Here is a 12,921-nt window from a genome sequence, read left to right as displayed (position 1 = left end):
TGCAAACTAGTACAGGTTCAGAGGAGGGCAAAAAGGATGATCAGGGGACTGGAGAGGCTGAAAGAACTGGGCATGTTTAGCCTTGAGAAGACTGAGGGGAGATATGATCACAATCTTCAAGTACTTGAAAAGTTGTCACACAGAAGAGGGCTGGGATCTGTTCTCAATCATCCCAGAGTGCATGACATGGAATAATGGGCTCAAGTTACAAGAAGCCAGATTTCCGCTGAACATCAGGTAAAACTTCATAATGGTTAGAGTGGTACAAGAATAGAATCAATTTCCTAAAGAGGTGGTGGGCTCTCCAACACTGGAGGCATTCAAGAGGCAGCTGGACAGCCACTCAGGTATGGTTTAAGTTGGATTCCTGCATCAAGCAGCGGGTTGGACTCGATGGCCTTATAGGCCCCTTCCAACTCTACTATTCTATGGTCCTATGGATTTCTATGCATAAAGGCAATATATCTCAGAATCCCGTAAGTTGGGTATAAACAATAGGGGAATTGATATATGCCATCCAAATGTCCAAATTTTATTTTGTGGAAGGAATTTCGATTTTATTCCCTCAGGTCAAAATATTTATTCTGTTTAGTTTAATATGGCTAAAATATATTGTTTGCAGTGTTCAATATAATAAATATATTGTTTGCAGTGTCCAATATAATAGGGAAGTATTTTGTTTGGATGTTCTCCTAACACTTTGTCAGAAGAGATTGTGGCTTGTGGTTAGCAAGTTTCCGGAGCCACAATCAAGGCAACTCAGTGTTAAAGAAAAAGAGGAACTGTTGTAAGAATGTTTCTTAGGAGAAACCACATATGCTGAAAATGTATTGGGTAAAGTTTAGAACTATAACTCTTCCTTAGATGTTTTTGGGTGTCTTGTTTTGTACCTTGTGAGATGTCAAAACATGGGCAAAGGGCCCTTCCTCTTTCTCTAAACGGACATAAACAGTTTGAGACACTGGGACCAGGTACCTGCCCTCAGGGGAGAATACTTGGTAAGGATTGGCCCAAAGAAGTCATAAGGTACAATGTATGTATGATGTATAAATCACTATAAAAAGCAATGTTTTCCTGTTGATTGGGAGAGTGAAGTTCGAGAGAGCTTCCTCTCCCATTATGCATACTGGTATTTTTGTTATTGATCAATAAACCTCTGTCTTTTGGAGCACAATCTTGGTCTGGAAAGTTTTTCCTTGAACAGTTTGGCGTCCCTGGGTGGGCAGGACAAAGACAGGATTGGAGCCTGGTGATCTCATTGGTGGAGACATTGGGGCTCGGCCTGTTAGCTCCTGCCAACCATCACCAGATTGTCACTCCATAGGATATAGGTATCTGTGTGTGTTTGTCCTGTTTGTGTGGAAGATTGGCCAGAGAACATCAATAAAAACTTCGAGCGCAAAAGCTCCTGCTGACCGGGTGAGTATAAATTTTCTTAGGGATTTATTAAGGGGAAAATACCAGTTGGGTAAGGAACACATTGAGAGCGCATGGAGGAATGACTGTCTATGTGGGCATAGGGGTCCCTGGTATGTGAGCTCGCTTTCAAGACTCTTCCCCTGCATTATCCCTGGGGGTCTCCCGAACGGAGGGCTTCCATATAAATGCAGCCGATTGAACTCAGTGGTTAGCGAGTTTGCATAGCGGCATCTACCACCTTGCCATGAATGAGGAGTTCGTAGGCCCCTCCGTGGTCAAACAACCCTGCATGCCTGAGAACCGTTTGTTTGTTTTCCCACTTCCATTTCCCTCTATCTGTGAAAAGTAGAGATTGTGTGTAACGGTCAAGACAGGTCTGGCTAAATGAACACCAGAGGGAGAGCCTTGACTGAGACACACAATAATGAATGAATGGGCTCTCTCTGCAAATCCAGGCTTGAATAATCGCCAGGTACAACTGGTATTGGGAATTGAATATTGATTTGCAGAAGAAAAAGAAATAATAAATGTTACAGGGTTATGCTGAGATTATTAACCTAAGGATCCAATAAGGCCAAGAGTCATGGCTAAGGCAAAGAACCCAGAAAGCAGGGTGGTGTGGAATTTAAAGAGATAAAGGAATTCGTCCAGGATTTAAAAAGGCCCCTTTGGAGTCAGGCCAGGCTTTAGGTCCCCTCGGAGAAAGATAGTCCAGGAATTGAATTCTTTCAGAGTCAGACTAGAATTTGAATTCCCCTTGGAGATAAATAGGCCAGGACTTAAATCCCTTCAGAGTTAGACTAGGATTTAAGTTCCTTCGGAGAATACCGCCCAGGAATAGATCCCTTCAGAGTCAGGCTAGGATCTAGGTCCCTTCAGAAATATAGTTTGAGATTCAGATAAACAAGAATAGCTGGGTAATGTCCACAGCCACAGATAAGGAAATAAATAGGGAAACTGAAGAAGAAAAAGAGTTTGCAGGGGAGGGATGCTCTTGGCCTTTAGCATATTCAGGCTTGTATTATAATTGGAAACTGCTGCCGCCGCCAAATTTTTGAACAATAGCAGATTATTGTACACCTCACCCACGTTATTTCAGACGGCCAAAACACAAACACCCAAAGAGAATTTATACTGAAAAATGGAGGAAGTTGTTAGATAAACAGTGGGATTTGAAACTAGGCACAAAGCATAGAAGGTGGGCTTTTCAGCAAATAAGGAAGTTTGGGCTTCGCCCAAGGCTGTTACGCCCTAGTTATATTCAGATATGCATATATACCCCACAACCTATCCTCTGGATATTTTAAGAATAAATGTTTGGATATCGAGTCCTACAGAGGATTTGTTGTTGTGGAGAAAGGGAACGTTTAAACCAGAAGCGAGGAAAAAACAAAAACACTGAGTGGTCAGTTTTAACAACTTGCCACTGGGCACCCTATCCCAAAGAAATACCAGATATGGGGGAATCATTTTCAAAGCCTGTAGAACTCCCTGAAAAAGGCACTCCTGCAGCTAAACTGTATGAAAAATATGGGATGGTACCCATAAAGTACCTCTCACTCTGGCGTGCTCATACTAGCAGCTTGGGGAGAAAACTGCAGTGGTCAGAAGAAGGATCATTTGATATTGAAAGGATAAAAGCATTACGAAAACGGCTTCATGACTTTGGCTCACATGTTCCCCAAGAACAGTGGCAGTCATTCAGGTTGTGGGAACTAGAGGCTAATTTGAGAAAAACAGCTTCTCAAGTCAGAAGCCTTAAAAATACAAAAACACGAGTAACAGAGCAGTTGTCTTCCCTCCAGAAACCACAGCCACTCCAAAAACCACTACAGCCTTTTGGGCAAGCAACAGCAACTGCCCAAAAGGCTGAAACAAAAGGCAAAACTAGTCTGTATCCTTTAAAAGGGATTGTAAATGAAGGATTCCAACCCCCAGAGGAATCAACCCAGGAGGATATTTTTGATTTATTTTCAAACCTTGCCTCAGCAGAATCAGCCAGAAGTGGACTGGGGGAAGCAAGAGAAACCAGTGAAATTCATATTGATTTGAATCAGGGACTAACTAGCTCTCCTGTAAATTCAATCAAAGTACCTGTGGGAGATTGGCCAAAACAGATTTTTCCACAAAGAGCCCTCACTTGGGCTGGACAATGGGGAACAGAAGTGTCTCCAACTTCTCCCGCCCCTTCAGAAACCACCCCTATAATGGACTTACCAGACCCATTTAACTCTCCCCAATACGGTGCCTCCCAGAAAGGAGGAGAAATGCAATTAGGACAAAAGGGAGGGATACCTTTTCTGGATTTTGGTAACCTCACTCGCGGGACTCTCACCCCACACGGGAAGACTGCACATGGAGGTGGGCACTTCTGCGAGGTGGCTGCAATTGCAGACACCAACAGAGGTGGCAGCAATGCCTTAGTGACAGAACAGTGACCTGCCCCCCAGGCTCCTATTGCTCTGCCCCCCCATCAAGTCAACAGCTTCCCCAATACCCAGTGGCGGGTCCTGCTCTGGGGGCAAGACAGGAATGAAAGTTGGAGACTCCACCATCCCATCTGTAACATCCTGCATCAAGGGGGCTGGGTCCTCATCTTCCCTCCCACTTGGCTCCAGCTCACTCACCCTCCTCATCTGTCAAACACTGCCAGCCCATTCCAGACCCTGCTGTAACTGCAGGGCTCATGATAGTATTCAGACTATTGTGTAATATATGGTGGGTATTTTTCATGTCATGCTGAAAGTATGTCTCTTAATGACCATAAAGCCCATTTTGGTTGTCCTGTCATTAATCTCCATACAATAGGAATATAACTTAAAAGTACATGAGCATCTGCAGGTATCAAGGATTTTGCCAATACAGAGTTAATATGGACAACTTCAAATTAAAAAGAAAATATAACTGGACACAGCCACATTATATGCCTCAGCAAGACATTTCCAGCATTACAACTCCAGCATCTGTCTGAATAAACAGTGCCTTCCTATAGAGACATTGTGGAGTCCAGCACACCCGAAATATCAATTTGTATTAAATCAATCTCAGTTTTAAATCTAGGAGAACATTCCATATAGATCCGAAAGCAATTTCCATTGTTTAGGTTGTATAGCACATTTTAACTTCCCATTCCACTCTGGCCTAAGTTCCTGAACTTTGCAGGATTCCAACAAACATTTCTAAACCATAGTTAATAGTTTTGGCTTTCTATGAAGATCCAATATTCCTTCCAGCAATTTAGGGGAACCTGAAGAACTCAAAGCAGTCCATAAACAGACACCAACAGGTGCTATAATTTAAAATATTGCCATTCAATTGATAGATGGTATTTAAACTGCATTGCAAAGCTTCTCCTGGCAGCTTATCTAATGTATAAATCCCAGAATCAACCCATTTCTTCCACACAATTAAAAGGGTTGCCTCTCTATCTTCCAGTCCAGGTTACCCCATATGTTTAATTTGGCATAAGCATTTGGATCAAATAAACAGCAGAGGGAGACCATTATGTTCATGCATGGCTGAGAGGCATTTGACTGGCCACTGTTGGAAGCAGAATCCTGGGCCTTTCTCTGATCCAGCAATTGTTATTTTTAAACTGTAATGTGGCCATGAAAAACTAATGCCTTGAAATGTGGGATCATCTTAGACAACAACCCCCATTGACGCCTTGTACAGATGCCACCTAGCTTTTAATTTATCCAAAAAGGTTGCCCATGTTTCTTTTTTTCTTGTTATCGTTAATGTTAAGCAATAACATAGAAGTCAAAGGCAAGGCTATCTACAACTTTTTTCCTGGCCCCCACTCCTCCCATGGATGGGTTCCTTGTTGCTTATCTGGCCTGTGTGTGCTGTTATTGATTCCAGATCTGTACACGATAAGACCACACTCATCCATGATTTGATCAGGTGCCAATTTGGTGTGCATTTCCAAGACCTGGGTGGGTTTGCTGGGAGGAGTTGATCTGACTCAGCTTTGCCCACCTGGGTACTCAGTGCAACACCAGCACAAGCTACAGGGATGGGGGGAGGGATTGTTGTGGTCTACAAAACTTCCATCTCTGTCACCAGGAAACCACTCTGTCTTGGAGCTGGTTATGAGGGCCTGCACTTGGTGTCGGGCCAAGGAGACAGTAAACTAGGGTTGCTGCTGGTGTACTGTCTACCCTGCTGCCTAGCAGCTTCTCTGACCAAGCTGGCGGAGGTTGTCTCGGCTATGGTATTGGAGGAGTCCAGAAAGATAGTCCTGGGTGATTTCAATGTCCATGCTGAGACTGCCTCTAATGTTCTGGCTCGGGACTTCATGGCTTCCATGAGGACCATGGGGCTGTCTCAAGTTGTCAACAGCTTGACCCATAGGGCAGAGCAAACCCTCAATTTGGTCTTTGCTCCAGGTGGAGGAAGGGGTGGTCTGGAGATGGGTGGGTGGATGTCATCCCATTATCATGGTCAGGCCACTTCCTGGTGAAGTTTAGACTTATTTATTTATTTATTTATTTATTTATTATACTTGTATACCGCCCCATAGCCGAAGCTCTCTGGGTGGTTTACAGTAACTAAAACAAATGCAATTTAAAATACATCTTTTTAAAAAACAATTTAAAACACAATTATTTGTCAGCATTTCTTTAACTTTCACTGAAAAGCTGAAGTGTCTTCCCCTGCACTGTGATCCACCTGCTAGTAAATTGCAGAGCTTCTGGCATAAATTAAGCTCCAATCCTTCCCTGCAGGGGTGGTGGACAGATTAAGATGGTCTGTCCCTAGAGACTAATGGAATCCACAGGATTCCTGAATGCCCTGGGGGAGTTCCCAGTAGATAGAGCAGGTGACCCTGTTGAAGCCCTTGTCACGCTGTGGAACAACGAGGCACGTCGGGCTCTTGACATGATTGCCCCTTCGTGCCCTCTCTGGCATTGTGGAGCCCGGTTTGCACCTTGGTACACTAGTGAGCTAAGAGCAATGAAACAGGCTGGATGGTGGCTAAAGCGCAAGTGGCAAAATATGTGCTGTGGTCTGGTTATTGGACTGAATCAGCCTTGGTCGCCTCGATGGATGGCCTTTATCAGGCGAAGGGCAGGGAGAGTGCAACCCTGTTATTCTTACTTGAACTCTCGGCGGCTTTTGATACTATTGATTGATTGGTTGGTTGGTTGATTGATTGATTGATTGATATCCCACCCTTCCTCCCAGCAGGAGCCCAGTGCGGCAAACAAAAGCACCAAAAACTTTAAAACGTCATAAAAACAAACTTTAAAACACATTAAAACAACATCTTTAAAAATGTTTCTTTAAAAAAGCTTTCAAAACATCTTCTAAGATTAAAAACATTTTAAAAAGAAGGTTTAAGAACATATTAAAAAGCAATTACAACACTATTTGATAATATTTGATACTATTGACCATGGTATCCTTCTGAACCGACTTGGTGAGACGGAGGCACTGTTTTACAGTGGTTCTGATTCTACTTCTAGGGTTGTTTTCAGAGAATATCATTGGGTGGTTGTCTTTCGGCCCACTGGCAGTTGTGCTCTCGGGTGCCGCAGGGTACCATCTTGTCATCTTAAAATGCTGTTTGACATCTATATGAAGCCTTTGGGAGAGGTAATCAGGAGATTTGCAGCAAGGTGTCAGAAGTACACTGATGATACCCAGCTCTATTTCTTTTTAACATCTGAATCAGGAGAGGCTCTCCAAGTCCAGACGCTGGTGCAGGGCTTGAATGAGGGCCAGTAAACTGAGTCTGAATCCTAGCAAGACAGAAGCACTGTGGGTTGGTGGTTCCTGTGTTGGGATAATTGGTCAGTTACCTGCTTGGGTTGGGTCGTACTCCCTCTGAAAGAGCAGGTTCATAGTCTGGGGGTGCTCCTGGATCCATCTTTGTTGCCAGAGGCCCAGGTGACCACAGTAGCTAGGAATGGATTTTACCAGTTTCAGCTGGTAAGACAGCTGTGGCTGTTTCTGGACTGCAATAGCCTGACCACTGTTGTTTATGCACTGGTAACCTCCAGGTTGGATTACTGTAATGTGCTCTATGTGGGGCTGCCCTTGAGGTCAGTCCAGAAGCTGCAGCTGGTGCAAAATGTGGCAGCGCAACTGCTCACGTGGCAGGGTATCACCAACATGTCACCCTGCTGCTGAAAGAATTGCACTGGCTACCCATTAGCTACCACGCTAAGTTCAAAGTTCTGGTATACAAAGCCCTATACAGCTTGAGACCAGGATACCTGAAAGATCGTCATACCCCTTATATACCCAGTCGAACACTGCGCTCTGCAGGTGAGGACCTTCTGCAGATACCATCTTATCAGGAGGTCCGTTCCGCACAACATAGGAAACAGACCTTTAGTGCAGTGGTACCAACCGTTTGGAATTCCCTCCCCTTAAATATTAGACAGGCGCCACCTATGTTATCTTTTAGGCACCTACTGAAGACCTTCCTCTTTCTTGATATGAAGAAAATAAATCTTGACAAAAGAACAAATGGAAAAACAACAAAAATCAAGGTCTAAATAGACATAATAATGCACATTCTGTTGACTACCAGCTTTGGTTATATTTTCTACTATTTATTTTCATATTTTTTGAATCTTATTATGTGTATTTAGACCTTGATTTTTGTTGTTTTTCCACCCGACCTTCCTCTTTCAACAAGCCTTTTAAGTAAAGACCTTATCCCAGTCTGTGTCTGTGTTGGAATTGCTTTTTAAGATATTTTAAAAGCTGGGCTCTTACTGGGAGGAAGGATATTATTATTATTATTAACTATTCATTCTAGGTGCACAAAAGCATCACCATAGATGGAAACCAAGGCCCAAAATCACAACATGTATAAGGAGTTAAGTACTTTAGTGGCTACAGTAAACTTACTCCATATTATCCCATTGCTTGCAGTTAATGATTTCAGATCTTAAATGATTATATCAATATTTCATTCTACCTGATAAAAACAGAGCTGGATTAGTGCAACTGTTAGTGCAACAAATTCTCCAAATAATATTTACAGGATATGAAAAAGCAACTGTGGAATAAAGTCCAGTTCAAGATTCTGAACCTATAATTCCATTTTTTAAAATTACAACTAATGCTAAGTACCTACAGCTTATGATTGAATTATTAAATTCTTTAAAACCTATGGGTCAAACTACTAGGGACGGAAGGATCTGTCAATGCCAGTTCTCATTTTTTCCAGTCCGAAATTCGTTCTCCACATTTCTGCAGCAATTTGTGAATTTTAAAAAAAGAATACTCAAGAAAATTCTGCAGTGTTTTAGTGAGAATTTCTCCTCACACATTTTTGCGTGCAGTATTGATTAATGTACACATTTTTGCAAGCAATTTCTCTTAATGTAATGCATTTTAATGTTATTTTCACTAAGATTCATTTTAAGCACATTTTCCTCTAATATATGCATTTTTATAAATATTGGTTGGTTGGCAAACTGCATCTCAAATTGTGAATAAGTGCGAATTTCGAAGGATAGCTATGTTTCAGATCTATTGTTTCGGAAAGTGTGGATTTGATAAATTCGGCTTTAAATGCTAACTGAATCAAATTTCTCGCCCATGCCTACAAACTACACATTAAATGCATGATCAAATTTAATGTATATGGGTGCTTTTGGTGTTTTTTTTAAGTAAGCAGCCATGGGGAACCTTAAGATCAGTTCTGTGGCATGCAGGAAGGGGGTATATGAGTATATATAGCAGAGGGTTCAATTAAAAATATGGGCAGGGTAGCATGCTTGTACCTCATGACATGCCCTAGTATCGTTCAGCTGGGATTGGTGGCCACAATTAGATATTATTTTCGCATCATCTGGAGTGTTTTTACAATTGCTGGCTCAGAACTGGGGTAGGGAACCAGTTCTTCCTGCCTTCTATTCTCCCATCCTCTGTGATGACCAAAATTTAGAGCCTGAAGCAGCCAGATTGCCTTGCCTTATAGTGGGACTACTTCTGAACCCACTTCAGTTGCCGCCATTACACAATGTGTTCATCAGCTGCAGAAGGCCTGTCTAAACGGAAAATAAGCAGTCAAAGAGCAAGATTGCAATCAGACTGGATGAGACTGACCCCAGTTGTCACTGATCAATATGAAACCTCCTCCCTTAAAATTGCCATCTAGAGGGAGGATCCTAATACCACTCCAGCTTCCCTTACAATTAAGTCTGAAGACAATGACTTCAGAAGAGTTCAACATTTTATCCATATCATCATATCTCATTATCTAGGGTGCAAAAACCTGGTCATTATACAGCCACAAGAATAGCTCTATATTATAACAAGTATGAATTTTCACATTCCGCCATGTTAAATTGAAAATACCCCCCATGCCAGTCTGCTGCTTCCCATAATCTCATTTCAAAACAAAATTTTACAAAATGTATTGTCCTGAACTCAGAAAGCTTACTTAACAACTCTCAAAGTTTTCATGGTGATACAAAAAACACTGACAGAGAATCCAGTTTCCCTGCTTTTTAAAGTTTGATAGGAATATCTGTCGGCTGTAGATACATTCTTAAACCACAAGGTTTTTTTGCCTATTAGTGAACAGTACATGTGGTCAGTAAATACATTACAACAGGCAGGAAAATTTTATTATATTGTAATAAAAATTTATTTATTTATTTATTACATTTATAGCCCCCATAGCTGAAGCTCTCTGGGCAGTTTACAGCAATTAAAAACAATAAAAACAAATATACAAATTTAAAAACACACAAAAAAATTTAAAAACACAATTTAAAAAAAATTAAAAACAATTAAAAAATTTCCTGCAATGGAACTTAAAGGCATACAGTAATTGCTCTGGTAACCTCTCATTTAGCTTATTGTAATGAGTTATATATGGGGATGCTTTTGAAAATGCTCCAAACCTTACGTTGGTCCCAAACAGGGCTGCAGGACTAGGCAATTTGATCATACCATATCAGTGATTCATCAGATAGTAACTGGGTCAAGAGAGCTGGTTTTAATCTTTAAAGCCATTAATGGCTTGGGACTAGGATACCTGAAATACTGCCAAGCACTGAGATCATCTTCAGAGGTTTAGATTCATGTGCCCCCACTAAGGGAAGTGAAATGGATGCCTAGCAGGGAGAGGACCTTCTCACTGGTGGCACCCTATATGTGATGTCCCCTGAAAACCTGCATTTTTAGTGTCCTGAACTACTGTTTATGTGAACCCTGCATTTGTTATTTATCAGCCATCATTGTTCTATTTACTGGAAATTTTTATTCTACAAATTTCCATTTTATGATGCGTTTTTAATTTTCTAGTGTTTTAATATTTATTTTTAGTGTGTTTTAGTGTTTTTACACTGATAGCCAGCCAGAGAACAAATATTATTGGGTGGCTTTAAAGTAAATTAAAGATATCTTTAAGTACTATCTATTTTAGCATGCTTATATGGGGAGAGATTGAGACAGATGATGAGCCCGAGATGCAGCAAGACACTCCCAACAAAGTCGAAAGTATACTGCAACAAGATTTTCTGTGACTCTAGGGACAGGATTATAAAAGACTTTCAGAAGTCAGAGGGCTGGAGCAGAAAGCCTTTCTAAATTGCATTTCTTGGATTTTATGTTATTATCTTCATGGCACAGTTATTACATATTAAAGCTAATGGCTCTCTTTTGCTAGTAACCTAATATGAAATGTGATTGATATCCCTATCAGTACTTTAGAGAACTCTTTGAATTTCATAAGCAGACCTGAAGGAAGCAGAAGCAGGAGAGTAGAATGTTCTTATGTGCACAATACTCTAAGCCCAGGGTTTTCACTACCACATATAAAAATCCCTGACACCTCCTGAAACCTTAAAGGAGTGACACTTTCTAGGTTCTCCTGTTTGGAAGAAATTTGATCCTGACACAATTCCTTTTTGCATCTAAACAGAAATCTATTTATGAGTTATCTATAAATTAATTTGTAAATACTCATCTCATACTACCTGTACCTCTCCCTTTTCTTTCCTTTGTTGTCTCTCTTTCTGTCAACGTTAGTTTGTAAACCCTCAGGGCCAGAATCTCCCTTTTTTGTTTATATTACCTGCAACCCCTGAGCTTTTAATCTATGGGGCAGAGTGATGCTGTCTGGCTTCTTTAAGTTTTGTTTATATGCTATTTTTTTTAAAAAAAAGTAATGCTAATGTTTCGTATTAATGATATTGTTTTGTTGCATTTGTTGTGATTCTGCTTGTGAGCTGCCATGAAAGGATCTTGGCCTTGAAAAGATGTAAAAATCTTTTAACTAAAAAAACAACAATAGTGCTGCCCCAAGCCCACTCCTAATTTTATTGAAAGGCTGATAACATGGTAGATTCTTAATATAATTTATTATTGTTTCTGTGTCTATTTGGTCCCTCACTTTCATCCAAATCCTGGATTAACTGGAAGAGTGCACGTGTGTATGGACACAGGCACCTGGAGAGTAAAAGGAAAAACATATATCTGCAATAATGAGAGGACATAACACTAATAACAATGTGAAGATAGTTCCTTTATATCTGTTGGACAATAAAAATTCAATGGCATGGGAGGAATTAAAAGGATGCATTCACACAAAGAGCTAAACCTACTTCCTACGCCTTCCAGCTAGGCTCCTTCTGAATGTATCTACATCATCACTTGTCTTGGTAACTGTGACAATATTATACTTGCCTTATGTTCATTTCGTTGGTTCCCTGTACAGCAAAGATTGAATTACAGGTGACATTCAAGGCCCCAAAAGGAATCGGCCTTGGCTATGTTCAAGATAGTCGCTAGAAAGGGAGTCCTGGACCATATCTACACTCAAACATCATCCAGAATCCTACCATCATCACCAGGCAATTGGGTGCTTGCTGTATCAGACCCCTTTGTACCTAGATCAGCATTCTATCAAATAGTTCACCCTTTTTGTCTGTACAAGATCGTTTCTATGAAGCAAAATTGTGAGTTTATCAAACAATTTATATGACACTACTTTGAAGCAGGTGAAGGTCCACAGTAAGAAATGAAGCATCTCATTTTGGAGAGAGGCTTTCCATTCTGATCTTTATCAACATTTATTTCCTTTCTATCATTAGGGCCACTCTGTAGCTCTTAATGCCAACCTTATCCTCTTTGCAGCCACCTGTTAATAAATCATCTTGATGCAAAGAATGTCTGATGTATTGCTTTTTAAAAAAATATTGACTGTGTTCATTATATTATTGTTGAAGCAGCACAATAAAACAGTTGTAAAAGCGTTTTAAAGGACATTTTTAAATGACAATTTTTAAACTGACAACAAACCCTAGATTTCCTAGGAATAAATAAAGAATATATATTCAATGTTACATACACGCGCATGCAACACACCCCACGCTAGGCCTCATAAAATACAGCCAGTAATCATCTGGTCACAAAGCCAGAGCAATCCAGTGACAATAAACAGCATTCTACTAAACACAACCTCTATCAGTTAACTAAAGCAAAGAGCAAAACCCTGTCAGACAGTCTGGTTGTTGTCACACTGTT

General features: G+C 40.8%; 1 protein-coding gene across 4 annotated transcripts in view; it reads right to left on the bottom strand.

Annotated features, from left to right (window-relative positions):
• KIF26B (kinesin family member 26B) overlaps positions 1–12,921 on the bottom strand; it is a 406,835-nt gene that overhangs the window by 373,967 nt on the left and 19,947 nt on the right. The gene's annotated exons all lie outside the window — the stretch shown is intronic.

Source organism: Rhineura floridana, chromosome 4 (genome assembly GCF_030035675.1).
Source record: "Rhineura floridana isolate rRhiFlo1 chromosome 4, rRhiFlo1.hap2, whole genome shotgun sequence".
Taxonomy (NCBI): Eukaryota; Metazoa; Chordata; class Lepidosauria; order Squamata; family Rhineuridae; genus Rhineura; species Rhineura floridana.
The sequence above is the reverse complement of the archived record's forward strand: the minus strand, read 5'-3'. Positions and strand labels throughout refer to the sequence as shown.